Consider the following 12,086-nt stretch of genomic DNA (forward strand, 5'->3'; position numbering starts at 1 on the left):
AATAACCTTGGATCAGAAATAAAACCTACCTATTTTTTTTCCACAATGTGTAACCTAAAGAGTAAAGGCAAAATAGAGAACGTTTACTGCATGTAACTCAATATCTTACATCGAATCCTTCCATTTCAGAGGTACACTCACTTTGAACAGCAAGAAATCGCTTATCAAATGAAATATTTCCACTTGTATACAATGAATCAATAATATGCCTTGAAGGAAGGTAAAAACTTACTAGAAAACAAAGGAATAAAAGGGAACAAAACACGTCCCAGTTGGACTTGAACATATGCCAACCTTAAAAGTTGAAGTCAAAGTAGGTTTATGGAAGGAATTGAATATTCTTCAAAAGGAGGAAAATTATTATGGGTATAAAACCATAACCTTTTGTAATTGTTTAGTTTGTTTACATTTCAAAACGCCGCAATACTGTGCGATACCTAGTATATAATTTATTAAAGCGACTAGATCTAATGTGAGATCTTAAAATATCCAACTTTTTCTATATTCACCCTTATGTCGCATATTTGATGTTTTAACAATGTTTTTTCCATCGAATTCTGTTGACAGTCATCGCTTTTCTAATAAATCTAAAATAAAATCATTCGTCTACTAATTCTTATAAGGGTTTCCTAGTTATGAATAAAAATGTAGAGTAATGGTGCAAAATGACGCGTAATGTAGCAAACTGGGGCGTGATGTATGAATACATTTAATGCTAGAGCTAACATACTTGCGCAATGGTATGTTTTGTTGCTTATAAAACATTTTCTCTCATGAAAAATGATAATTATTATCTTATTTATGGTAAAACACATTATGTAGCTAGCATTTAAAGCCAAGTACTATGCCCTGTACAGCTACCTAAGCGCATTGCCGATCAGTAATGTTAGTAGAGGCGTAATATATGTAAACAATTTATACCAGAACTAAAATACTTGCACAGTGACATGGTGTATTGCATAAATACATTTTCTCTCATAAATGGATAAGAAATATTATTTTATCTATGGTAAACCGCATTATATAGATAGTACTTATAGCGAAGTCTGGCGCATTGGTGATGAAAGTCTAGTATATATTGGCGTTATATTGATTGTAAATATAAACTTTATTAAGATACAAACATTTTCAAAATGAACCTGATGAATAGATATTTTCTTAGGCAGGGAATAATGAGTTACGATTTTACGGAATACGAAATGTCCCCTAACTTTATTAATAAAAAATCATGGATTGCAATATCACTTTGATTAGATCAAATGTAATAAAGATTTTGTTGATAAAAGATTTCAACCGCGAGGACAACCGTAAGCTGATATGGCTTTCTTTTGAATTTCTTAATTAATGTTCTGTAAATGTTTCATGTATTACTGAAATAAGATATCTTTAAACTAACGTTAAACGCGGTATCATTTGAAAATATAAAGTTAGTGAATAGCATTTGTCACAATACTTAAATAAATTGGTATTGATTTTTCGATTGATCTCGAATGTCTTTGTATTCTTTCATAACATAATTAACACTGTATAAATAAAGGTGAATAATTTACATAAATATATATATATAAGGTAAAAAAAACAAAACAATATTCGAATATTCGAAATGTAACAAAAGCATTGACGTTCCATTTATCGAATTAATGAAAATTATTGATGCACGAAAGAAAGAAATTGACCTAAAAGTGTAATAACGGGCCTAATGTAAAAATTGGGCAGTCAGACAAAATTTTGAATTTTTCTAGCCTTTTAGGCTATAAATGTATCATTTAGTGCTATATAATATTTTTCCTTTCATTATAAATATCAATATATATATATCAAGCGAATCAAAACTGCGCTTTGCAAAATATGGCATACAATGCCAAATTCCCCCATACATTATACAGCATTACGCCTCATTACGCCATATTTTGCCATGCTCAGTTTTGTTTCGCTGCCCTTGTGATGAAAGTGCCTAAAAATTGTGTCGCTTCTCGTTGTATATTTATCAATGTTTACATTACAATTGATAAAACTGAAAAAGAAAACCTTTAAAAACTCGAAAGTTTCCTTAATTCTGGAAACAAGAAACTTATCAACCACTAAGTGTCATGTAAATATATAAAACCGTAGTGGTATCTTGCCTTTTGGTGATAGTTATTTTTAAAAAATCATGAATCACAATTATTGTGCGGTTAAGTCGCAATAAAGTTTTGAAACTACGTAGAATGAATAGAATTTTTAATATTTACATGTTGTCAACTAGTTTGGTATGCATTGTATAAATTCAAATGCAATAGTTCAATATCTTTTTCAATGCATCATTGTTCTACCTTCACAGTAGAAAACCATTATATTTATCAATTCATTACGTATTCAAGCTAGTCAAAGGAAAAACGTCAATGGTAATTATTGTCAAAAACCAATTTAAAATAAAACAGTTTTGGAGTCATTTAAAACTCAAGCCGTATAATAAGTCATATATCTTTTATAACTGAACGTTTTACACATTTCTGAAAACAAAACGTAGAGCCACGTTCGAGGAAACCCCAATATGTATGTATGTATGTATGTGTACGGGATAGACATATACGAGTAAAACATAGACAACAAAGGCAGATCAAATTATTGAAGCGTCGTTGTGCCAGCAGATATATTAATTTGTCTTACGTACACATACATACCACTAAGAATCTCATTCGTATGACTTTGTAAATTATACGTAAGACCTACTATCTCATACGTTCGACTTAGTTACTCATATCGTCCGCCCGCTTAGTTCAATAGGAAGAGCGTATGTTCTCCGTGACGGCTTTGGAACGCTGGTAGTTAATGCCGGAGAACAGGTTTGTAGTGGTACTGGAACTAGTATATAATCAACAAAACTGGTTAGTTTAACTGCCCGACGTTAATAACTAAATACTGTCGAAAAATGTCGGTAAACCCCAAACAAACAAACAAAATAGAATAAACTAAACAATAGCTAAAAAAAATAGAACATATCTGCTGGCATCAGAACGCTTTCATAAGAAACATATCACGTACGAAACAAATATGTAGCCCCTTTTGCACGTTAAATCACGTTAAAAGAATACACTACAGTAAAAACTGATTGATTAATTAACCAATAAGAAACTTTGTTGTAAGGAAAACTTGTTAATCGATGAAGCTGTAAATCGGGATTTAAAATTATCTAAAGCTCATAGATATAAACCTATATAACCTAACCTAACTGAAATAAAACATATCAGAGTACCAATATAACATTATTTCGTATTAGAGTTGCCGAACATTCGATATGATGAGCTCGAAATAATTGTGCAACAGTGTATACATTAGTAGTGGTAATAAAATTGGTACTAGTTTGATTGAATGTTTTGTATTGTTTACACTAGATAGAATTTACAGACTTACTCATTTTTTTTTTTAAAATATGACCTCTTTTGTTTTCAGGATTATTCGTTGTGCACATGCGCAGGTCTATCCGTGTACATGAACAGGTCTGGCTAGAGTAAAAGAACAGATAGACCTTACCGCGGGATGTTTTTGCTCTAACATTTCTTTTCAAAATATATAGACTCTAGTCAAACAAAATTTCTAGAGTAGGTGTGTATGTTTTTCGTATTGAGAATCAAACTTAAAATTGTCCTACAGTTTAAGGTTAATATTAAATTTTAAACACTTTCAAGTTAATATTAAATTCTGCATAAATGAAATTTAATCATAACCAACCCTTTTTGTTGAAATGATACTATGAAAATAGAGAAAGGTGGGATCTTCAACACGACAAAAACGAAAATGTTGCAGGCTCGGTTTGACTGAGCCTGTTCATGGACGGTAGTACAATTATACGCATCACAACTGCTTACATTTTATTTATTTTTTTTCAGTTAGATAGCCCATTTTGTAAACATAAAATATCGTAAATATTAACATCAAGAATGTTTTCCTGACATTCCAGTTTGATTTGAATGAATGAGTGTACGTGCTACCTAATTTATTCGTAAAGAAGTTAGCCTCCATGTAATTAAACTTTTTATCAGTAGCTTTTTTGTCCATACAACTTTATGCTCGATTAACCCCAATGGTAACTCAAAATTTCGACTAAGCAGGTCAAACTTTCGAGATACGTAACTCGAAATACTTTGTAACTTGATATTTCTACATACATAACTCGAAATCTCGACTTAGTAACTCGTAACATATATACATATTGTTGTTACATATATATAGTTTTAAACTTGGTTAATTATAGGGTCTAATTTAATTCGGAAAGTCAGCAGTTGTTTTCGAAGACAATTGTCGGGCCAAATACTCATATTGATTAATTAAAGGGTCCCTATTATATTTTTATATAAAATTTTGACACAACAACCAAGTTTAAAACTATATATATATGTCAAGTTATAAAACCGGTCATTTTAAATTTTTGCCGCAATTTTAATTCTGAAGATATAAGTCTTAAGCAAATATTTTAGATCAGGTTTCAAATATTTTATCATTTTAATGTGGGGTAGTTTGCTTAAATAATCGGCCGATTTTGAGCTCTAAGCACTCGCTTCAGCAGTATAGAAGTAAGGTCAGAAATGACAACTCTGTGACAGAGATGTTAACACTCCTGAGTAATACGTTTAAAACTTGGGTAACTCATTCTTTAACAAGAACTGTCACAGGAGACAGCGCGTTTGAATATTTCGATGCTGGATAGTGAAACAGGGCACACCTGAGGAAACTGGAGCTGCCACTAGAGTGTTTAATGACTCCAATAAGAATGAAGATATTGGACAATAGCTTAAGTCTGTGTCAAAAGTATTAAGTAATAAGAGAGCTAAAGAACATTAAAGAAGTATAATTCTAAGCAAAAAGGGGAATAATTCATGAAAACTTGGTGCAAAAGTAATTTTTGCACCTTGTGTCAATGACATTGGTGATGATGTGGAATGACAACTTCAAGTTTGAATCAAACCCATTTAGTAATAACTGAGATATAGTGAAAATGCATCAAAATAAACGTGAAAGTCTAAGTAAAAAGGTGGGGGTGCATAATTCATGAAAGATTGGTACCAGAGTTATGGACCTTATGTCATATGATGTGGGTGATAAGGTGGAACACCTATTTTAAGTTTGAATCAAATCCATTTAATAATAACTGAGATAGAGTGAAAGTGCATCAAAACTTAAACCTGAAATGCTAAGTAAAAAGGGGGGACAATTCATGAAATATTGGTGCAAAAGTTATGGCCCTTGTGTCATATGATGTGAGTGATGATGTTTTAAGTTTGAAGTAAATCCATTCAGTAATAACAGAGTTGGAGTGATAGTGTATCAAAACTTTAACCTGAAAGTTTAAGTAAAAAGTGGGAATAATTCGTGAAAAAGTTGTGCCAGAGTTATGCACCTTGTGTCATATGATGTTGAAGAATTATTTTAAGTTTTAATCAAATCCATTTGGTAATAACAGAGTTGGAGTGAAATTGCATTAAAACTTTAACCTGAAATTCTAAGTAAAAAAGGGGAATAATGCATGATAAATTTGTGCCAGAGTTATGCACCTTGTGTCTATGATGTGGGTGATGATGATGAAGAATTATTTTAAATTTGAATCAAATCAATTCGGTAATAACAGAGATAGAGTGAAAGTGCATCAAAACTTTAACCTGAAAATCTAAGTGTAAAGTGGGGATAAATAAAAACATATTGGTGCAAGAGTTATGGCCCTTATGTCAGATGATGTGGGTGATGATAAGGAATAACTATGTTAAGTTTGAATCAAATCCATCAAGTAAATACAGAGATATGATAAAAAAAGAGAAAGTGTTAAAAAAATTTAACGAAGGTGGGGACGCGGAAAGACGCCGACGCCGACGCCGGGTCGAGTAGGATAGCTCTCCTTATACTTCGTATAGTCGAGATAAAAAGGAATTTCAACAACAGCGTTGTTGTTTGAAACGGCATCATTGTCAACATAAGTCAGTCAGTGTTTAAGTTCTATCACGGTCCATTCACCAGGTACGGTGCGGATAGGATTAGTCTGTGGGTGTATAACTACGGAGCAGTACGTCTTAGCACGGGAAAAATTGTGAGTAAAGCTACAGTCACACATACGGATATGTCCGTACGTTGAGGTACGGTGCGGATGGGAATGATCTGTGGGGGATTGGACACGGATAAGTACGGAGCAGTAAGTCTTAGCACGGGAAAATTGGTGAGAAACGTGGAACAAAAAGATATAGGACGCGATTAAGTACGAATAGGTACGGCGTACTACGTTGAACTACGTTTTACTGCGCCTGGCAACTTGCCCAGCGCGTGTACGGATCTGCGGTGAACTACGTTGAACAACGCTTAAGTACGGACAGCCTTGGACAACTACGTTAAGCTACGGATCAATAAGCATTACTACGTTCGCATTAAGGTTTAGTAGCGGGTCGGTAAGTTTCATATAAATTTGGCCACGTGTAGCCAGCGTTTTCATTACGATTATCTTTCACATCATGTCAAACTACGGCAAGATACGTTTCAGTACGGATAACTACGTTTAGTACGTTGAACTACGGTTGAATAAGTTTCGACCAAGTTGGACTTAGTCACGCTCAAATGGCTACGGATCGCTCAAACTTTTGTGCATGTTCAAAAGTTGCGGAAACTTGCAAGTTTGGAGTACGTCTTGAATACGTTTTGACCAAGTGTCAATACGGATGGATACGGATTACTACTTTGAGGTACGGCTCAGGTACGGATCGATACGGATAACTACGTTTATATCCGTGGCTAAACGTAGCTATCCGTGCCGTATGTGTGACTGGGTTAAAAGTAAGAGCAGCCTCGGATAACTACGTTCAGCTACGGCGAGGTACGTAACAGCACGGATAACTACGTTTAAGTACGTTTAACTACGGATGAATCAGTTTCAGTCAAGTTGGACCTAAGTCACGCTCAAATGGCTACGGTTCGCTGAAACTTTTGTGCATGTTCAAAAATTGGAGAAACTTGCAAGTTTGGAATAAGTTTTGAATACGTTTTGACCGCGTTTTGGTACGGATTAATACGAATGACTACTCTGAGGTACGGCTCAGGTACGGATCGATACGGATTACTACGTTTCTGTCCGTAGCTAGACGTAGCTATCCGCGCCGTATGTGTGACTGGGGCATTTCAGACACAGTAAAGCGTAAAATGCCCCGTAGTGTATAGACCGCCCTTTATTAATGTTTTACAGACTTACAGTTTGGTTGCAATTTGCAAGTGCGCACGCGTGTATATGCCCCTCTAAGATTCACTGGAGGTAAGGTATTAAATGTATATGGAGGATATTTGTGTTTGTTTCTAGTGTGTTGTTGAAATTTATCGTCACCAATAAGCAAGAAAACCTTATCAGTGACGCTGTATTTTGGTATCACTCTCGAAACAAAATTTCGTATTTTTATGTTGTCACAATTTGTGAAGATCAATAAGTGTTTTGTTTATTATAGGCTTACAGATTAAAATAAGACTGATTCTATCTTTTGTTTATATACACGTTTCACGGCTAAATTAAATATATATCGACCAGTGTTGATAGTTTAGTGATACCGTATGCATTTGTCGAGTCAATGCCGTCAGTTCGTTGAAATGCACCAGAAACTTGCTTTGTTTACAAGCTTGCTACAGGTCCAATGGAAAATTAAACCGAAAACGTAAACAATTAAGGGATAACCAAGAGGCCTGGATAACCAAGTTCTAGAACTAAAACTTTTCATTGATTTAATAGAAATAGCTCATAAAAATCTGATCTAGCAGTTGCATACAGTAAGGAGTTATGTCATAAAAGTGGGGTTAAACACACCTGACAAGGGAAACTTACCTGGCCCTGGCTGCGAAACTACTTCGACGAGAATGATGGCACATAACGTAAGGCTGAGTTGTTGTCTTGTCTTGATAATTAACTAGGACAACAACCCCTTGACTAGTTCTGAAATTCTACTCTGGGCACAAAATAAATGTCATGTTTGACATTTGAACTCAGTTTATGATCTGTTTTTCCAAAACGGGCGTGTAAAATTAATCATAAAATATTTCAAATTTCTTCTATGCGTTTAGAGATAAGATCAGAACTGTGTAGGTTAAAGCAGACATTTCAGTATGGGGCCTAAATCATGTTACATTATTCTGTCTGATCATTGCTTGTATTATCTGACATGCAATATTAACATTTATCATGCAGATAAGACACTATATGTCATTTATTTCAATATAAGGTTGCTAGAGGTTTAATGCTAATTTGGATACCAGCACAACGCAAGCCATTGGCATATTATTTGTTTGATATCGGTAAGTATATATCCTAGATTCGAAAAGATAATATATTCAAAATTGAACAGGAATATGTACAGAGATCATATCAATTAGACCACTCCAGGAGGCTTTACAATTCTTTCAATAACGCTTTAATAATTGCTTTTATCTACAATTATACGTTCTTTCAAACAAGATTAATTAACTGTATAAGGATTTAAACAATGGAGATATTATTAGTTACACTGCTTGTTGGTGACAGGATACGGGATATACGCTGTCGAGGAAATCCATATCAGGCGAGAGCGTAGCTCGAGCCTGATATGGATTTTCGAGACAGCGTATATTCCGTATCCTGTCACCAACAAGCAGTGTAACGATTTTATCTTGCCGACTACCTTTTACATCCTCGCTGTACTGATTGACACAGATTTTATATTATAATAAAGCTACTTACAGTGCAGACTGGAATCCTCAAATCTTCCCTGGTTTTCATGCTTTGATCAGTTGATTATAGTTGATTAACACCAGCCATAAAATGAAAAATGAACTGTATTTTGATAGAATCACAAAACACAGAAGCTCATTTATACAGGTTATGAATTGGTTTTGAAAAACTTTTACGTTCCATCCATTCGAAAAATCATCAGATTAGACGACGTCAGAAATGTCTTTTAAAACTTCCGCTTTAGTCCCGTTTCCTGTTAATTCCTTTATCTCGTAGGTAGATTAAATGATCCTACAACAAACTGCTGCCTTAAAAATGCGTTAATTCCTTTGCTTTTCGATGATTTTACTAAAAAAACATCAACTTGTCAACGGTCAAGGTCAATCGCGGCCGTGCCTTACAGAGTTACTGTTCTTCTATATATCATTTCATACTCACTTCACGAACCTAAATTAGATAGGAAAAATAAGAGCGGCAAGAACACACTAATTTTTTTTTATCTCGGAAATGATATCTATAGCTTGGGCTTATAATATGACTTGTTTTAATTACCCTAGCGGTGCGGCAGCCATTTTGTTTTTAATCAAAATTCATATCTGTAATGTACTAGCAGGATATGGAATATATCCTGTCTCCACGTGACGTCTTTTGACCAATAGAAATGCAAGAAACTTGTAGGAGGCGAGATAAAATGATTATACCGGGTGTGAATTGTATAAAAAAAATCACTCACAAGTCATCACATTTATTTCGACATTTTAACGACAAAATATAATAAAGCCTAGATATCAGCTATTTATGTGTATATATGAACACGTGTTTCTAGTGTGTAATTCTGTATGATTAGATGAGTTTGACTTGGACGTATACTCTTATTTTTTTAATCTCAGCAGTTCGAATGAACTCTATTGTCAGATTCATATAATAATACCAAAATGATAAAAAACTTGAATTTTTTTTTTTATTAAAGATGTAGAATCGTTCTTTTTCTACCGTTCAGAATTTGTTCATACTCCGTTAACTTGGAGGACTTTGCTTTCTAAGAAAAAACAAGAGCAGAAAAAACACATGCCACCGACTCGTTTCTATTTTATAAGGCATTTCCTTCACCCACTGTTTAAGCATTTTTGAACTGATGTAAAATTGAAAAAAAAATGGGGATACCTTATAAATCATTATATCCCGCTAAATAGTACAAGGATTTCAGAATTTACAGGTTACTATGAATACAAGGTGATATCAGTACAGTTATATAAGCATAAATGTCACTCAAAAATCTCTTCCATTTTTATGTGCTTACATAATTACCCCAACCACACACCAGTGAGAACAAATATCAGAACCAAACCTGATCTTCTTTAGTAGATATTTGAAATTACCGACCTAGAGTCCAGTGTACATCTTACAACAATTAAAGGCAAATGGCAGCCAAAAATAAGGATGATTTATTTTCGCAACATTATAGAAAGTGTTTGGTCAAATGGTACATTATAAGTCAAATTTTGATTATTTAGCATTTATTACTTGCATAAATTTTGTAAGATAGAATCAAGTATCAAGTATCAAGGAACTTGACTTGTTTTCTTTATTTTTTGTTGTTGTAGAAATCTTTGCAATTCAAGTAACATTCCTCTTAGTTTTGTATTGTTACAGCTGCACAAGAGGAAGTGTAATCAAATTTTATGGCAAATAAATTGTAATTAGCATAAAGCATCAGCAGAAATGTTATATCCGAGCTTATTATCCACCGACGAAAGTCGGAGGGATATATTTTTGGCATTGTCCGTCCGTCCTTCCGTCCGTCCGGAGCCATATCTAGGAAGTGGTTAAAAACATGTAATGTTAAAATATAATGTATTCGTATAATGAACATGTATGTATAACCGTAATGTCAATGTACTGAAATGAAATAAAAATTGGAAAATTAAAAAAAAAATTGTCATTTTGTAACATTCTCATTAATATTCATGAACATGCAAATTAGCTAATTAACATAAAAATACAGCTTTTTAAAATTGTTAAAGGCCAATGTCTTAGCTCCATTATGACACCATTTTTTATTGTTTTAGCACTAAAACTGACCAAGATATGACTGATTATCCTCTATATGGTCGTATTTTCCAAAAATTAGCGGTTGCCATGGAAACAGGGAAATCTTATATAGTTCAAAAGAGTTATTTTATGTGAACATTTATTATTTCGAAAGGGTTGGTCCTGCCGAACAATTTGATACCTATGAAATAAAGTCTAGGGGTGAGTGTGTGTGTGTGGTGGGGGGGGGGGGCATGATGGACCTCATTGGCCCCCGTACTATAATAGCTTAGTTTGATGGTGGTGACTTGTCAGTCGTATAAACGTTACTATTGTTCGTCTGCCAAGGAATTATTAGCAGATAATAGTAGCAACGCAATTGCATTGATATGGTTGATTATACATAGACTAGAAGGCTCTTAACGTTTGAATACAACCATTGTTTGTATAAGTGTCTCGAAGACGAAGGACGATTTATGAAACATTAAGGATTTAAAAGGAATTTTTTATAAATAAACATAAAGGTAACAGTTTTTTACGGTGTCTACAAAACTGATATTTTAAAATGCTTTATGTAACTTAATTCTAGTTCTTCCAGGAATAGGAAATCTTGTTTTAGTGTTCATTATGTCGTTAAGTCCAAAATACGAGATGACACAAAACCGCGACAATTTTCAATTTGTGCTAGAAAATGAAAAAGTGCTACACATTTGAATTCGTGACCGAGTGATTAAGGCGTCAGCCTTTGAACCACTTGTCCCTCACCGGCATTGGTTCGAAACCGCTCTTTGAGTTTAGAATTATTTCATGTTAGTGTAACCATCTGCTAACTAACGAAAGTGGGTTATTGTAAAGTTGTAACGGGAGGTATACTGGTTTGTGCGCATCATCTCTCCTCATCCCCTTGACACAATTTAATGAAACTTCACGTAAGTGATCAGTAATAACAGTAGTTGTGCATGGAGCATGTTAGGTTCTTTGAGAAAAAAGCAGAGTTATGGGACTTTGATTTTTGTTAATATACTATGTACATACAATCTGCATATGCAATATTGTGCGCGCCTGATCTTCCGAACCCCTGCACACAATTTAATGAAACTTGACACAATTAATCAGTAACAACCTTAGTTGTGCATGGCGCATGTTAGGTTCTTTTAAATAAATATTCTCTATAGTTATGGGACTTTGTTTTTTGTAAATTTACTGCATACATACAGTCTATATACATACAGTCCACATAATTATGCAATCTCGAGAGCGCCAAATTGCAATGTACGGTGTCAGTGCGTGCGTGGGTTCATTCAACACCTTTAGTGATAGCTCTTGTTTCTACTACAGGTGCCCTTGCGTGTCT

General features: G+C 34.1%; 2 protein-coding genes across 6 annotated transcripts in view; both read left to right on the top strand.

The window, feature by feature from the left end:
- LOC128549572 (uncharacterized) overlaps window positions 1-12,086 on the top strand; it is a 372,750-nt gene that overhangs the window by 112,575 nt on the left and 248,089 nt on the right. The gene's annotated exons all lie outside the window — the stretch shown is intronic.
- Window positions 11,126-12,086, top strand: part of LOC128549570 (uncharacterized) — a 41,093-nt gene continuing 40,132 nt past the window's right edge. Inside the window, exon 1 of one of the 3 annotated variants that reach the window (XM_053526541.1) lies at window positions 11,126-11,256. The gene's annotated coding sequence lies outside the window, so the exon portion shown is untranslated. The remainder of the gene's footprint in view (window positions 11,257-12,086) is intronic. The other 2 variants (XM_053526539.1, XM_053526540.1) reach the window with 2 other exon arrangements.

This window comes from Mercenaria mercenaria, chromosome 16 (assembly GCF_021730395.1).
Source record: "Mercenaria mercenaria strain notata chromosome 16, MADL_Memer_1, whole genome shotgun sequence".
NCBI classification, from domain to species: domain Eukaryota; kingdom Metazoa; phylum Mollusca; class Bivalvia; order Venerida; family Veneridae; genus Mercenaria; species Mercenaria mercenaria.